The 16,698-nt window shown below is 46.6% G+C and overlaps 1 long non-coding RNA gene across 1 annotated transcript; it reads right to left on the bottom strand.

The window, feature by feature from the left end:
• Positions 1-6,657: 6,657 nt before the first annotated feature.
• LOC124659406 lies at positions 6,658-10,735 on the bottom strand. Its single transcript, XR_006989564.1, has 3 exons — positions 10,358-10,735; positions 8,893-8,993; positions 6,658-6,823 (listed from the first exon to the last, which is right to left on the bottom strand). It is a non-coding gene; the product is annotated as an uncharacterized LOC124659406 (long non-coding RNA).
• Between the last annotated feature and the right edge of the window lie 5,963 nt (positions 10,736-16,698).

Genomic DNA, 16,698 nt, shown 5'->3' with positions numbered 1-16,698 from the left:
TAGGAAATTCAAGGCTATACATTGGAAGAATACCCACAGGGAGCCTACCCGGAAGAATCCAAGAAAATTTTCGATAAGGGAGGCGGTTTCGGTTTCAGTAGCTGGTTTTGTAATTTGGTACTATTCTATCCAAATTAGCTAGCACTTCCGACATTTATCGGTCATTTCTCGTTCTAAACTTCTTGTGCTAAACTTGTAGGCAAGAGCTGACAAAGAGATGAAGTCAGAGCTAAGAAAAATTGCTAGGGGCTTTGACCATTCCGTAGAAGCGTTCAACTCCTATGACGTGAACGGGTATCGCTTCCGGACCCATCAATACACAACAAGCCGGCCCAACGCGAAGACAATAAATAGTGGGGTGGTATGTCAAGGTGATGATGGGCTCCATTACTATGGAAGAGTCGAGGGTATATACGAGCTGAATTACGGGTTTCACAAAGGGCTAAATCCCGTCGTCTTCAAATGCCATTGGTTTGACCCACGTCGGGTGAGACGGGATCCTGAAATTGGGTTGGTCGAAGTTGAAAGGAACTCCGTTTATAAGGGAGAGGATGTGTACATCTTGGCAACCCAGGCCTTTCAAGTATTCTATCTCCCGTACGCGTGCAGAAACCCGACAAAACGTCTACATGGATGGGATGTTGTGATGACGGTGCCTTCACGCAATAGGCCGCCCCCGCCAAACAAGGACGATTCCGCCGCGTAGACCCCGCAGCAAGGAGTGTCGAGTTTTATCAGGAAGAAGGGCTCCCCGGCCATTTCACAATCGGCTTGCCGACTATCGATGACATGGTCGTAGACGATGAACAAGAAGACGCGGGCATGGATGGAGACAATGCGGAAGATGAAGCCGAGCATGTCCGTGCCCCGGAAGACCTGAGTTTGCTCGAGGCGTTCAAAGCAGGGATTGACCTCGATGCGGATGGACCACCTCCGGGTTTCATTGATGATTATTGGTTCGCCGAGCCCGATGACGATGAGGAGACACGCGGTCCAATCACGGATGGCGACACAGAGCTACTCGATCTATGTAGTAGTAATTGTGAGGCTAGCCTATTTGTAATAACTCCGTGTAATAGAGATTGTCTAGCTAGGTTATTTGTAAGAACTCCGTGCTATGTTTGAGAGAACTCTATGGTAGCTATTTGTTGCTTCCACTAATTAATGTTCATCCTTTTGCATTATTTGTTGCTTTCATTAATGTTCATCTACTTATATTTCGTTGCTTTCACTAATATTTATCTCTTTGCAATATTGCGTACTAATAAACCACTCTCTTCATTTGTGTTTGCAGGTGATTGAAGCATGGCGCCAAAAAAAGGGGTGGCGGTCTTAAAAAGAAGCTCAAGGACTTGGTAGGTGTAGGGACTTCGAGGCGGGACCGAGCTACTACCCCCCTCCCTCGTCGCTCCCACGGGGCGGCCGCGTAGGAAGAATGCGACGCGGGTACTCACTCCTAGTCCTAGCCCCCTCCCGCAGCCGATGATGATGACGAGGAGGAGGACCAGGAGCACCACGGGGGTGGGGAGGACCAGGAGGAGGAGGTGGGTGGGGAGGACCAGGAGGAGGAGGGGGTGGGGAGGACCAGGAGGAGGAGGGGGACGAGGAGGACCTCTCGGAGGATGAGGGGTTGGGGAACTTAGTGTTCGATCCTGATCCAAGCCTAGAGTGGTGTGAGCCGGAGGATTACCAGTACGTTCCAGCTGTGGAGAGGCTGAGGCCACGTGATAGGAAGCCATATCGGCGTGGGATAACACAGCTCCCCTCGCTGAAGAGCTGGCGCTACAGGCACGTTGTTCTTGTGCCCTATGGAAGGAGGTACATGTTAATTTTTGGCACTTCGTTATCGCAATTTTGTCATTATCAAAATTATTATCACATACATATTGATGTTGTCGTTTCATGGTGCAGCTCGTTCCGAGTTTGAAGACCCGACGCAGAGACCGCCACGTGGGTACTCGAACATCCTTGGGGGCCTACTTAGATTTTATTTCCCCGGGATAGTCAATCTCCCCTACCGGTGGCTGCGACGTAGCTTGGAGGTGGGCGCACTACGGCCTCGCGGAAGATCCTCTTGGCCGCGGCACCGCGGCGGATTTGGTTGTTGCCAAATTCTGGGTACGTGACTTTTGACTTCTTACCATTCATACACTCTCCTTGGTTCACAATAATTGCACTAATGCCCCTTGTTTTACCTATGTTGCAAAAATTCTTCAAGAGGGCCGAGGGCAAGGAGAATGCGTGCGATGATGTCCTACACCAGCTTGCAAGGAAGAGGGTGACTGGCATGCACTACGAGGCACGTGTTCAATGCGTCCGCGACCGGCACGCCGACCGCTTCGTCCACATGAGTAAGGAGGACGCTCGCGACACGCTCATGCAGCCGTGGCGGTACTTGCAGTGTATTTGCATTTATGTGTTATTGATTTCTTTATCGCCATGTAGTTTATTTTACCATAATGGGTTTATCTTGTGCATGTAGAACCCTCCTCAGTACGTCGGCAACGACGATAGGTGCTTTCGTGCGATGGTCATGTGGTGGACATGCCCCCAGAACCTCAAGAAGCACGAGGAGGGCAAGAAGAAGCGGGCAGAGATGCGAGGTGGATCGCATATCCAAGGCAGCATCCCCATCTCTCTTCACCTGCGAAGGAGGTGAGCAAATTAATGGTTCCTTCATTCTTTGAATTCATGTTATATATTTGTTAACTCTCCAAGGGTGTGTCACTTCACTCAATTACATGTTCTCTTTGCAGGAAGTCGGGACAGGAGCGAAGCCTAACGTCTTTGCCGTGCTAAAGAAGATGAAGCAAAGGAAGACGCCTGATCCCGAGACGGGGTCCGTGTGGGTTAACCCGCAATCCGAGACCCAGTGCACGTCGTATGTCTCCAAGTTCAAGCAGAAGTACGGCGAGGAGGCCAATCCAGAGGCCGAGGACTTTGACCCTGAGGTCGCGGTGCTTGCGGGAGAAGGCTTGAAGCATGGCCGCCTATGATTTGGTGACGGGTGCGTCGACCCGGCCGAGGGTTCCCTCTCTCCGCCGGATCCGTCGTGGTCGTAAGAGCGGTCAGCCCGAGGTAGAGCCCCGGCCACGGGCTTCGGATCTAGCCGTCGAGCGGTTACGGGTATGTTCTTCCTCGGGTCTCTACATTTCCTTTACATGCTTTCCATTGAAATGTTAATGACATCGCGGCAACACAACGTAGGAGGAGATGGCAGCGAAGGAGCAGGCGGCCCAGGAGCACGCACGGAACATGGAGCGGCGGATTCCGGAGTACCAGCAGCAGCAGCAGACACGGATGATGCAGCAGATGCAACAAGCAGCGAGCAGATGATGCAGCAGCAGAGCAAGTACGGATGAGCTGGCTGATGAGCCGTACGGCTATGTCTTCTCCACCGGGGAGTCTTCCTCCTCCACCTTACTCCATGTGGATGCCGCCACCGCCCACTCGGACCCCGGGGACACCTATCACCGTCAACAACATGAACATCATCCGGAGCATGAACCGCGGTGAGTCCTCTTGTGCCCAACCCGCTACTTGTACTTGTTCAAGTGTTCAATATGCAAATGCAAATGCAAATGTTCATTCCATCAACCTTATAGATAATTATTCACAAGGCAATGACAATGAGGTCGGCGGAAGCGGAGGAGGACAATAAGGTTGATGGCATGGTCTTGATGGATTTGTGGACATTACACTTGTTATGGATTGTACTTGTACTTGATGTGTGTTGATGTATTTGTGGACATTGCACTTGTACTTGATGTATTTGTGGACATTGCACTTGTTATGCATAAACTATGTGTGCTCGATGTATTTGTGGTGTTGTTCATGTGTTTGGTGATGCTATGGTGAATATATATGTTGTATATGTTATATATATGTGAAATGCAATTTTGAAATGCAGGGATTAAAGAAAAACAGAAAAAAAATGAAAAAACCAGGGGCCTTTGCCGTGTGTATGCACACGGCAAAGGACATTTGGTCACTTTGCCGTGTGCATACACACGGCAAAGGCGCCACGTGGCGCAAGCCTGTAGACCTGGGAAGCCAGTGGGTGTGCCTGGAGATTTCTTTGCCGTGCATGCTGGCGCCTGGACGCACGGCAAAGAGGAGCAGCACGGCAACGACGGGGCGCACGGCAACGACGGGGCGCACGGCAACGTCGGGGCGCACGGCAGCCTCCACGACGCACGGCAGAGATAGCGCGCACGGCAAAGGTCCGCGCGCACGGCAAAGAGAGCGCGCACGGCAAACGCTCGAGCGCACGGCAACGAGCGCGCGCACGGCAACGAGCCTTTGCCGTGCGGTTTGGTCAGGCGCACGGCAATGTATTCTTTGCCGTCGAGAGCGTTGCCGTGCAGACGTTGCCGTGCGTCGACGCACGGCAAATCCTTTGCCGGGCAAATAAGTGCCTTTGCCGTGCGAATTGTCGCACGGCAACGCCTGTTTCTCCCGTAGTGAGGTCCCTGCAAGGGGTGAGGATGAACAATACCGGGCGTTCGCTTTGTGGCCAATTTGACGGCAATTGTTGCACTTGAGTGGCTCACGGCAGATCGAAGCCTAGTGTCCGGCTTCATGGCAACGGTGGCATCTTCCGCTGAGCCAATGAGGCGGAGGACACGTCTTCAAAGCCGGACAGGCGAAGGCCATCCCAATATGAATTTGGTACAAATCACAACGGATTTTTTTTCTCGAGCTATGAGTAAATTTAAATCAGGAATTTAGTGTCGAGGTAGGGACAGTTTTTCTACCTATAAGGAAGTACATTTTTGAAGATTTTCTTAGAACAAAAGGAGCCAGTCTCCTGTCCGGTTCCGATCCAGGTTATGTTACCAATTGTAGAGTAACTAAACTATTACTCCTCCCTACGTGTATAAACACCAGGTTATTAAGCACCTCCACCGGCGCAACGTTTCAAGACAATCTGAGCGAGCGACGGCCGCACGACCTCGATGGCCATGTCCAGCGACCGCCTGTCCAGGTTGCCGGACCCCGTGCTCTTGCAAGTCCTCACCCACGCGCCGGCCAAGGAGGCGGCGTGCACCTGCGCGCTCTCCCGGCCGTGGCGATCGCTCTGGCTCTCATCCGGCGTCCTCAACCTCGACTCCCGCTCCTACGTACACAGGGCCGGCCAGCTGTGCGACGGCCGCAGCCTCATCTTTATCCGCGACGCCAAGGCCGCTCTCTGCGCCCTCGCGGCCGCCGCGGCCGCCGACGGCGAGAACAGTCTCAAGAAGCTCACCTTCACTTACCTCCCGCCCGGCAACGGCCAGCGCGACGAGTACATGTACTATTCTCAGCTCCACATCGACGACGGGCTCGACGCCCTGCTCACCGGTGCCCCGGCGGCGCGCGGCCTGGAGGAGCTCCACGTCCACGTCTCCCCGCGGGACTGCTACAGCCTCCGCGTCGCCGCCCTGCCGTCAGACGCCCTTCGCGCGCTGCACCTCGACGGCCTATGCCTCACGTCACCGCTGCACAACCCGCCGGCGCTGGCGCCGTTCGCGCTGCTGGAGACGATGCGGCTTTGCCGGTGCGCCGTGCGGCTGACGGACCTCGCGGCCATCGTCGACTCGGCGCCGCTGCTCGCCGCACTGGAGCTCGACCGCGTCCACCTCGCGGTGGCTCCGTCGGCTGACGCCGGCCAACGGCGGCTCCGCTGCCCGCGAGTCACCGCCCTCTCGCTCGGCAACGTCGGCGGCTGGTACCGCGGGCTGGAGCTCGACGTGCCGTCGCTGAGGCGCTTCGCTTACAGGGGGTTCCTCCAGCACATCTCGTTCGTGCCGCCACCCCCGGCGAACATGGCACGGGCAGACCTACACTTTGACCTGGACAGCTTACCCGACGATGCCTGCCAGGTATTCTGGCACTTCGTCGGAGGCTTCCGGGGCGCGGAGGTTCTGAACGTGAGCTTCGAGCAGCTGGGAGCGCGACCTACGGGCCTATAGGGAAGAGCAGATAATGAGCTAAACCTTAAACCTTATCACGATCAGGGTTTTTTTTTTTCTCGGCCGGAATTCCGAAATATCGGCGGAACCGGAAATATCGCTACCCAGCAAGAAATGTTGATACCGACCAAAAAAAATTCGGCTACATTTAAATATAACTTACAATGTTACGTGAAATAGGCACGTATGTAATTGTTCATAATACTAAGTGTAGCGTGGTGGTTTGGTGTTGTCTAAGCTTCGTGAGGTCGGAGGATCGATTAAACGATACCAAGATACCTTTCAGAGGTTCACACTGATTTGAGACTTGGAAGTTTATGGAATCACAAGCCTATGGAATATCTGGCGTCAACTATTTCCTCCATCCCGTGTTTTACAGAAACTAAACTCAATACTAGAAAACGTAGAAACTTAGATATAAATATCACCAAAAAGAGCAGCCACCACCATTGATAGGAAACTTCTCGTCTAAAGGGTTTTAATCACTTGTAGACAATCGGATTGAATAATAATACAACTTTTTATAGAGAGTTTGTGAACCTAAGTAAAGGTTTTTATTAAGGTTTGGCAAAATAAATCCATCTCAAGATCTACGGTCCAGATCACAATAACTCATGCAAAATATTTCAGAGGTGAGCCAGCTGAACTAATCATTAGTCACTGCATCTCAAAGAAAGGTAAATAAGAAGGAAAGAGGCATCATGCAAGGCTGGACCAGATAAAAGTTCCAGACAATAAACAGAAGCGTTTAATTCCACACCACAGTTCACCGGCACATGCAACATAGATGGTCAATCTCCGCGCGCACAGGAAAGAGCCTACACATCAAGAAGCATATACCAAGAAGCCGCTTCTGCATCTCCTCATACCTGCCGAACAATTGGTGCCATTGGTCAAACAAATTTATTCTATTAATTCAGAAAAAGAAACCAAGTTATATCTGATAATTTGTGTGGCTCAAACAATGCACATTAGCATCACAATTGTGGAAACTTGACCAAAAATTCCAAAGCTGAATCATTTCGACAAAACCAGTAGAATAGCTCATTTGTAGTGCCACATCTTCAACTTCTAGTTTATGTTTACCAGAAACCTTCAACTTCTGTTGTTGATATGACATGTTCTGAAGTCTTACATCTGATCTTAGCAGAATCTAAAAGGCCAGTTGTTCGAATACCTCAAATTAGAGGTAAATGCTGGTCTGCCTAGCTCGTCAAACCATTTAAAATACTCATCTAGTTTGTACCTAAAAGGCATACTTTTTAGGAACGTACGAGCTAGACAGTCAATAGGGAAATTAAAATTAATAACACCAATGGCTTTGTACAGGAGGATATCCATTTGGAGATGTATGGAGGATATCAGATTTCTGAAGGTCCATTTGGAGATGTATAGAGGATATCAGATTTCTAAAGGTCCAGGTGTGACATCTTTTGGCTTTGTATAGAGGATATCAGATTTCTGAAAATCATCAGAAAGGCTGTAAGAATCGTCTTTGGGGATTGGCTAGAATCTCTTGATGAAGATAATGTTCAAAGCATTTGAGATAAGGGTAACAGGCCAGGGGGATTTGCTTGATCACATTATCAATCTCAAACTGATGGACAAGCTCAGAAATATCAAATAACAAGCAGACACTGGCTGAGACAGCCAATCTGTTATTGAACGTTCTCCAGATGAATAGCAGCTTTAGCTTCATGACTATTCGTTAAGGAGCGCTGTCAATCGGCAAGAGATGGAATGAAATTTCTTCTGCATGACAGAATTTCGAGATTTCATGTATGAAACGGACTAATCTGATAGTGCATCTATTTTTCCAGTACAACTGTTCATACTAGAGGAGTCTGTTAATGTGATTTTTAATGATTCTTCTGAAGTTCCTTTCTACAATGGATGTAGTCCTTTGCTCTTCAAGACTTTAAGTCCATTGATAAGATCGACACTATCCAATGAGCAACCAGCAATGAGAGGCGGGAAAGATTTCTGATCCGGATTTCAAAGACTCTTTCTAATGCTTTTGAAATTAGAACGAAGTGTCACCACCGTCTTTGTTTTACTAGAGAAACTCCAAGCTTGTTGTAACACATCTAAGAAGCCTGGGTGGCCAGCGCCAAAAGTTCTCAAAGTAGAAGATATTAGCTTTAGGGACTTTGGTCTGAATGGAGAGAACATAACGGATGTATCATTTATCTGAGGTGAATCATGAAGCCTGAAAACAATGGTAATCAGTTCCAAAATTTTATTTGTAAGATTTACTGCTTTGCATTTTGTTCAATCTCATATTTTGTGAGGGCATCAAAATAATTAATTAGACATATCAAGATTACTATTGTTGATTTCCTTCAGAAGATTGTCACATTTTATTAGACATTGCAGTCACACTTTTGTTGAAATATATCATGCTATTTCAATTTCTTTATTTATTACGCAGTAGTTGCTACACTAGACCTTTAATTGTATTGGATGAAAACCTTGCTTGTGGATTCTTCACAATGGACACTCCATGACCCTAGAAAATATCAGCATCTAAAAAAGCACTGGAGGTTGATGGCAGATTACATATGTGAGTTAGAGAGAAAAAACACAGATAGGCTGAGAAAATAGTTAAGGCAAGACCTGCCTGGAAGTCTAAGATTGCAGAATAACTCCAAGCGAGCAGTAGGTACTATTATGATCCAAATGAACAGTGATGTTGAATGGCAATTGCTATCAGACTGCATTAATAAAGGGAATTCAAAGCCATAAGATCAAGTACTGTTAGTTACCGATTACTTACATAGAGGGAACAACATACAAATCGCAATCAGACTAGACAGATTGATAGCTCCAAAAATATCCAATGCAATGTAGCAACTAGTAGAAGTAAAACAGAAAAATATCCATGAAACAAAGGAAATGGAAAATAATTCATTTTGCCACTATTTAAAGATAAGCTTACCTACTCAATCCAGTACATCATGATAGCATATTTATCCAACCAATCATCTTAGGTACTGTGCAAAAGTTCAGCCCCATTATGATCACCACCAATTCCCATATCTAAAAACGCAAGTAAAAGAACAAAGGACATTTTAGTGGAAAAAACAAATAGATAAGAGGGCGTTAATGAGATATTTAAACAGACATCTGGACTTGTTGATAAAAATATCTCAGATCTGATACATATGGACTATATAAATAAAGCCCCATCTACTTCCAAATAAACAGAACATCCGTACAACAATATTTGTTTAATAGTGTCATAAAAATGGAGAACACGTACACTCAGACTGTTAGCAGAATGGAAGGGAGAAGTTACACAAAAATTATTTTTAAGCTTGTTCCATGCCATATTGTCAGTACAAAATAAAATATATTCATATCAATAACTTCTAGCGATCAACCTGATCACGACTATTCATATTTAGATTATGTTTAAATAAACTTGCTTGAAGACAATGAAGAAAACTCAATTAGTAATTTCCTCTGGCACAATTGAATTGCCACTTGCAGCAGGACCATTATAAAAGTAACAAAAGGTAAATCTGAATAAGTATTTTGTAAATTTCGTACCAGCATTGTTATGAACTTAAAATTATTAGCAAGATCAACAAGGTTAGCAATAAGAACTGAAAGAAATATAACCAATTAAGGTATCAATTTGAGCTTTCGTTTGCTTCAAGCTAGTTTTTAACTTTTTGTTCATTTAGTTACCTTCGATTTCCAATTGTTATGTATCGGGAGACATCCTCACTGCAGCAATACACTAGTACTACCATTGTCATACAACTACAAGATATGCCAACATGCAGGCAAAAAAATAAGTTGCACGAAAAAATGCATAAAAATACCGGCATTGTTTGTTTTCATTGTTTTATCATATGGGTGTCAATAAAATACAGATGTTTGGTACCGACAAACAACATAGCTTTCATTTATTTTGTTTCCTGACAGCAGAGGCAACGCCTCAATAAAGAAAACTCAAAATTACTATAGTATATTTGTTAAAGAAGGTGAACCGAGGCATAGCCCGGTGGTTGGGATGGGCTGATGCATCCCCGCCCGCCCAGGTTCGAGTCTCCGCACTCGCAATTTGGTGTCGTACACACAATCACTTCTAGTAAAATCACAGCGCTTTGGGTTTCTTCCCCTTAAAGCCAAACATGTTTGTTAAAGAAGCACAACACATTAAAACCCAAGCAGGGGCTATACCTACAATTAACAGATTTTTTCAGGTCATCAACATCACATAAACATCACATAGAACGCCACCACAAACTACTGAGAAATCAAGCAGCAAAATAAACAATTGATACAACATTGTTGATATTATTGGTTTAACACAAAAGAATGTGCACGGTATCCTGTCAGCTAATAATTATAATAAAACTGGGTTTGTTATATTCACAGTGTGAAGGCTATACCTGCCGCATAGACACTTTCAAATGGATGATAGACACAAAAGCTGTTGGTTTCCGAAATCTTCTTGAACTGCAATGAATCGAGCTGGATCATGAAGACACCAAGAGCCGTCGACAGGAACACCACATTGTTTTCTTCCGCAAATCCTACAATCCCGGACACCTTCTCTCTACGTAGATTCAGGGAAAGGAGCTTGTCCAGTTCAATAGTTCTTCGTAGTAGTACCCATGACGCGGCGCCATCACAACCGGTCTTCCTCTTCCACAATTGCGCGCTCCAGTCTGACAGGAAGAGGAATCCAAGTCCGCCATCGTCTGCCCGCATGAGAGAGCACTGGTAACTCGTCCCGCCATACATATCCACCGGCACCCCTGTCACAGCTAGGCTCTGCCTCTCCAGATCAAACTCGATCATCCGGAAGAAATTCCCAGGAAGCAGCCAGTAGAGGGAATCCCCGACCAACACACTGAGGATGGCCATGTAAATCATGGCGGGGACTCCTTGCAGCGGCACAGGTGGAAGCGGTATTGAGATGAGATCACCCCAGCCGCCGCCGGTCTCTGACGAGTAAACACAGGCAAACACTTGTGCGAGCTCAGGTTGAAGGTCGTTCTCCTCCACACCTACCAAGATGTCAGGATCCCGATGGATCTGACGAATTGGGATCAAGAAGAATAGGGATTTGAGAGGGATTTGGTAGAAAAGTGATAAATTGCAGGAATTAAACTAAGATAAATTGCTGGAAATAAAAGATAAAATTAGGGTTCATATTCTTGGTTGATTCCAACAAGATACAAGGATAGGATTTTATAGACCTAACCACTACAACATGATAGCATAGGTGGAATACCGATACTACCCTTACAACTATTAAGCCACTAGTAAACCCACTACTCATACCCATACTAGTCCCTGACATTACTCCCCCCTCGAGACCATTGCTCAGCAATGGATAAGTTTCTTTAGAAACTTTTATAATTATCAATTATCCTTGAAGCTTCATTGTATCAGGGAGTTAGAAATGTAATGAAGAAAATATCCATTGTCCAGATCTGAAGATAGTTATGTAAAGGTAGCAAATTCTTTGCATTGTAATTCTTCAGGACACCTTGCTGATGTAGAACTTGTCTTCACTGCAATAGGTTTTGCTCATTGGTAATGGACATTGTAAATAATTGAGCACTGGACTTGGTAATCGAGTTAATGCCTTCACTACTGTCATTTCCAGCCAGCTATACAGGTATGAGGAAGTTGCGACTCTAAGGTCCCATATACATACGGCTGAATAATTTGGCCAAGCTGCTAAATCCGGTGCACGTGTGCAAGACAATGATTTATCAGTTTCACTCCAGACTGCCAACATATAACAGCCCAAGGACACTCTAACTCCAGGATCCCATTGTAATCTTGTTGCCAGATTCATTGAGAACTCCTGGCAATATTCAGTTTTTAGCCCACTGTTGAAGTACAAGGAACACAGGCAATTACCTTGAGATAAACGTGCATCCCTTTGCACGACAAGGACACTAGCATGGAGTACAGGGTTAATTCCATATTGGAAGCAATATATTGCATGCAGTCTGCCAAGTTAAGAAATGAGAGTTCCGCTGTCTGCTGGACAAACCGGACTTGATGGGCCACTGTATATTTACCTAGTGTCATATATATGAGACTCAGAATACCAGGATCCCAAATATGAGAGGTGTTGCTCGTTGGTAGTTGAATTCTTAAGACTTTGTACAAAACTGCTGCATCTCTTCCTTCTTGACCTATTTTTCCAAACACAAGACCACTATCACACACACGCTAGTGGCAGTTGACATACAGATTGCAGAGAGAATAGCTTCTGTCAAACTGAACATGCGAGAATAACAGCCTAACTGCTGAACTGTTTCTGAATGTGGCAACTTCAAAACCATTGGCATGCAATGTATCTGGAGGCAAACAGTCGGAGTATAGCACCAGGAGTGAGAACAACAGAGCCGATAATTGCTTCATGCCGACAGGTTACCCAACGAAAATTGATAGCCTGAATATTGTCTGGCCAGTATAAACTAGTTTTGGCACTGTAGATTTGTCCAGTATCATATCCATTTGGTCGAAAATGCCTGGGTCCCATAAGAACTGAATCTCATGGTTTTCATGACTTGATGGCACCCTGCAATAGCAGCTCTGCTTTGGTACACAAGTGGGCACTCCAAACTGGATTCTCGCCGTTGGCACATAAGGGGGTGTGAAAATTCCACCTGCAATATCTTTGTTCAGTGTTGAACTCAAAATTGAATGGTCTCCTGGATCCCATTCATTTATTCTCTCATGAATTGCCAATACACTCCAAAGTGAGTCTGTCATCTGCTGTGTATAAATGCCAAATTGGTTGCATAAATTCAGAGCTTTAGGGGCTGCCATAACCACATAACCAAATTTCTCGGGGGGCTTAGACTTGTTTGAGTGGAGTGATGCTGAAACTCCGGGATCCCATAGAAAAAATATAATGGAATTCCCTGTAGCCGAATGACAATCAGGTTTGTCCCATAATTTTTCTTTGCCTCGAGCTGCTTCATCGCATGTTCTGCATTTCAAATCTTTGCTGAACCAATAGAGGAGTCGTGATATGTCCTTATTCTCAAACATGAAGTTTTCACCATCATTCAATTTCTTTAAATCACAGATTGACTGCTCATTTGTCAAACTAAACGCACCAACAGTATCAACTGTAGGTTTCTCAGCACTGAATGTTAGCTTGCTGAAACAGTTGGGAAGCTGTCCACTTTCTTGTTGTTCTTCTTCATGTGGCTGCTGCTCAGGAGGGTTAGCAAACACATGAACAGACTCATTTGAGCGGCCATCTGACTCGTCATCATAGACATCAAACACCGGTTCAGGAATATCTCGCTCTAAGGGATAATCCGCCGGCAGAGTAAAGTAGCTGCGCTCGGTTCCATCTGCTAGGAATACGCTTTGGCGATTAAGATTATGGAAACCATATGGTTGTGGCCTTCCATCCAGATTCTGCTCACTGAAATTGGTGCTTTCACCATGTACTGAACTCTGAATTGGATTTGGATGCCCATATGTGTAGCTTTCATAACCAGACTGTGGTGTTAGCATTTCGTCAAGCACCTGGGGGGCAACTAGGCAGGAACTGCTGGCACAGTTGAATCACTTGTCCGTGTAGGGAAAGCAAAAGATGCACCAAGAGAGTTCATAGTCGAGCTTGCTGCTGCACCCATATCAGAGGACCTCAAGGCAGTAGTTGCTCGCGATGTAGATGGTGCGAACGGCAATGTCGGGGATGGTTCGGTAGCCAGTACCTTGGTGGTTTGCATGCCCATGGCCACTGCGAGCTGTGAGGCCATCGATGTGAGCTTCACGAGCCCATCTTGGATAGTTTCAATGGCAATCCGCTCACGTGCTTGCTGCTGATCGAGGCGAGCCTCTATGTTGAGGAGCTCGCGTTGCAGGTACTGGCCTCCGTCCTTGGCAACGGAGGCGAACTTAATGGTTGCCGGCGCGTGGAGGTCTTGGAGGTCGGGGTGGGGGAGGAGCATAGAGTTGGGTTTGTCGTCGTGGAATGAGGTGGCCGGCTGTCCGGCGTGTGGCGGCTCTGGGCCGGCAGGCTCTCTCGAATAGGAGCTGTCGGGCGGCGTTGGGCTGTGGAGCCGCTTGGACTGGGAGATGGTCGTGGGTGGGCGGGGAGCGGTGGTGGTGGTGGAGGTCGGCATGGATTGGGGTGGGAGCGGCTGGTGACTGTGACGCCCCAAAACCGGTACCATGAGGATCCCAGCGAATCCGCCGAAATCCGCACGATATCGATTTTAGGAGACGCACCACCAAGCGCCTCGTACACGCCGAAGCATGCACGCGATGCGGGTGGAATCAATCACGAGTAGTATCATTACAACATGATTACAATAGAGCCCACAAGAGACATATATTACAACAACGACTCCAACGAGTCAAGATACAAATATACAATACAAAGATCCAAATCATACAGAAGATCGAATACGTCCGAGTACGGACAAGATACAAATTGGACTAAGAGTCCTGAAGATAACCAGCGGCGTCCATAACCCTGCCCAGGCCAAGCCGGAAGGGTAACCTTGCTAGCGTCGTCTTCATCGAACATATCTTCATACCTGCCCGGTTATATCCCGTAGAAGCAGCAATAAGTACGGGTTCGTACTTAACAAGACTTCAAGACGTATAAGCATTCGTCAATCAGTCGTCCTTTGTACTTGAGGCACGCAGGGGACTTAAAGGACGCAAGAGGAACGTCATAGGCAATATGGTGGGGTTAAGCGGCAGCGCGCAAGCACTAAAAACCTATAGAGACACTCTACAACAGTCGTCTATCAGAGAAGGTGAGAGAGCGTAACTAACAGTTCTATACTCTGCAAACATAACACAGCCAATGTGTTCCCCCTTCGCCAAGAAGTACTGGCAAAGGCACTCACACGGTTGTCAAGTTTTAACCATTTATTATTGAAGTTGTGCTGACTTACTACACAAGTTATTATGATTGAAACGATAGGTGTAAGTTGTCTATGATCGAGTCATACAGCTCCAAGTCGTCCATAACCACGGACACGGCTTATTTTTTTTTTTGACGCCAAATACAGTGGGGAAGGCCCCCACTGCGTCATTTTCATATATGGTGCCCAAAATGAGGCATGGTTATATACAAAGGGTGGGCAAAAAAAGAGTAACCAAAGAAGAAGAAGAAAAGAAACAGAAAAAAACAGAAAATTACAAAGTGTCTATCCATGCTTGCATTCCTTCTTTTAGGCTAGGTTTAACCCTGTGTCTAATCTCTTGTGCTGTTACTTTGAAAAGATTGTAACATCCCTGGATACATCTCTGCTCATTATCAAATATGATCCTGTTTCTGTGATTCCATATACTCCAACAGCCAGCTATCATTGCTACCTTGAAAAATGGGTTAGCCGATCTGATAGAAGTGTCCAAGATCATGTCAATTAATTGGAGATCTGTGTTCCATTCTTCCCCTATTTTCCACCAGATAACCTGACTGAAGTCACATGAGAAAAATAGATGAACAAGACGGACACGGCTTATCGATAAGATGTAACCCTGCAGGGGTGCCCAAATGTGCCCACACGCACGCTCAACCCACTTGCGACAGGTGGATATCATGACTCGCACTCTCCTTCACCACAACAATGTTCAGGAAGCCACCTAACCAAGTTGAACCCGAATCGAAGTCCGGTCGTATCTCCGAAACGAACCTAGCTATGTGTGTCAACGTGCTAGGTGGTTTAGCACACGCTGGGGCGATAAACCACTTCGCAGAGGCTCCACGACCTATACGTACATACCAGAAACAAGGGATACAAGGCAGTAAGGCACCCAGGGGCTTCCCAAAGTAAATAAGTAACAGGCTGGCATGCACGCAAACAACAAATGGTAAAACATTGCAAACTAGTTGTGGCCACTGGACAAAGCTGTAGATTCCGGCAGTGGTCGAGGGGAGACCCAGAAGCATACCCACGTGTGGTTAGAGCGCTCAGTCTCGGAACAGATAACAAGAACTCGGGTCCTAAGCTTTAAAGAAACACAAGTGAGCCGTCATAAAACGAGCAACTAACCCACCGATGTCTCCGCTAACAACTATTAACAAGTAACCATGATACCCTCAACAGATCTATCCATAAACCATGTGTCATGATTCCCCAACAGATAACCCGATAAGATAACAACAACGGTAACAAGATAAGACATCACTAGCATGCACTACGACTCGCAAGGCAGACCCGATAACCAAACAACAGCTGTAGGTGGTTGGTGGAGGCAATATAGGCTGCTTGAGGTAACAAGTGGAAGGGACACATGACAAGAACGCAACTCAAGGATAGCATAAGGGAGAAGGCAAAATAAAATAGGTGAGCAACTTCTGCAGGGGCAGGAGTATAGGGGAAAATGCTTGCCTGTTAAAGCTTGCCGAGGGACATCCGGAGAACTTGGCATAGCTCGCATCAACTCAACGGCCTATCCGTGAAGAAGCAAAGCACTGGAACAAGCAACGGATGCACAACTTACTACTACGGCAAAAGAATCGGCATGCTCAAGATGATATGCATGCCATGGCAAAGATGATGCGGCGATGCAACTTATCCAATTTAAGCGGAACCGAAATCCCGCCAAACAACTATTAGGTTCGAGTTATTTATCTACCCCGCAAATTAAATGTTGGTTAGCATGGTATAAGCATGGCATGGGTGCGCTACTCAAATTTAAATGGAACCGGGATAAGAGAGAAACAATCCCGCACAATTTCATATTTAGTTATTAGTTGACCAGAACAACCCCATGATATGAC

The sequence above is a fragment of the Lolium rigidum genome, chromosome 6, assembly GCF_022539505.1.
Source record: "Lolium rigidum isolate FL_2022 chromosome 6, APGP_CSIRO_Lrig_0.1, whole genome shotgun sequence".
In the NCBI taxonomy this organism is placed as follows: Eukaryota; Viridiplantae; Streptophyta; class Magnoliopsida; order Poales; family Poaceae; genus Lolium; species Lolium rigidum.
The sequence above is the reverse complement of the archived record's forward strand: the minus strand, read 5'-3'. Positions and strand labels throughout refer to the sequence as shown.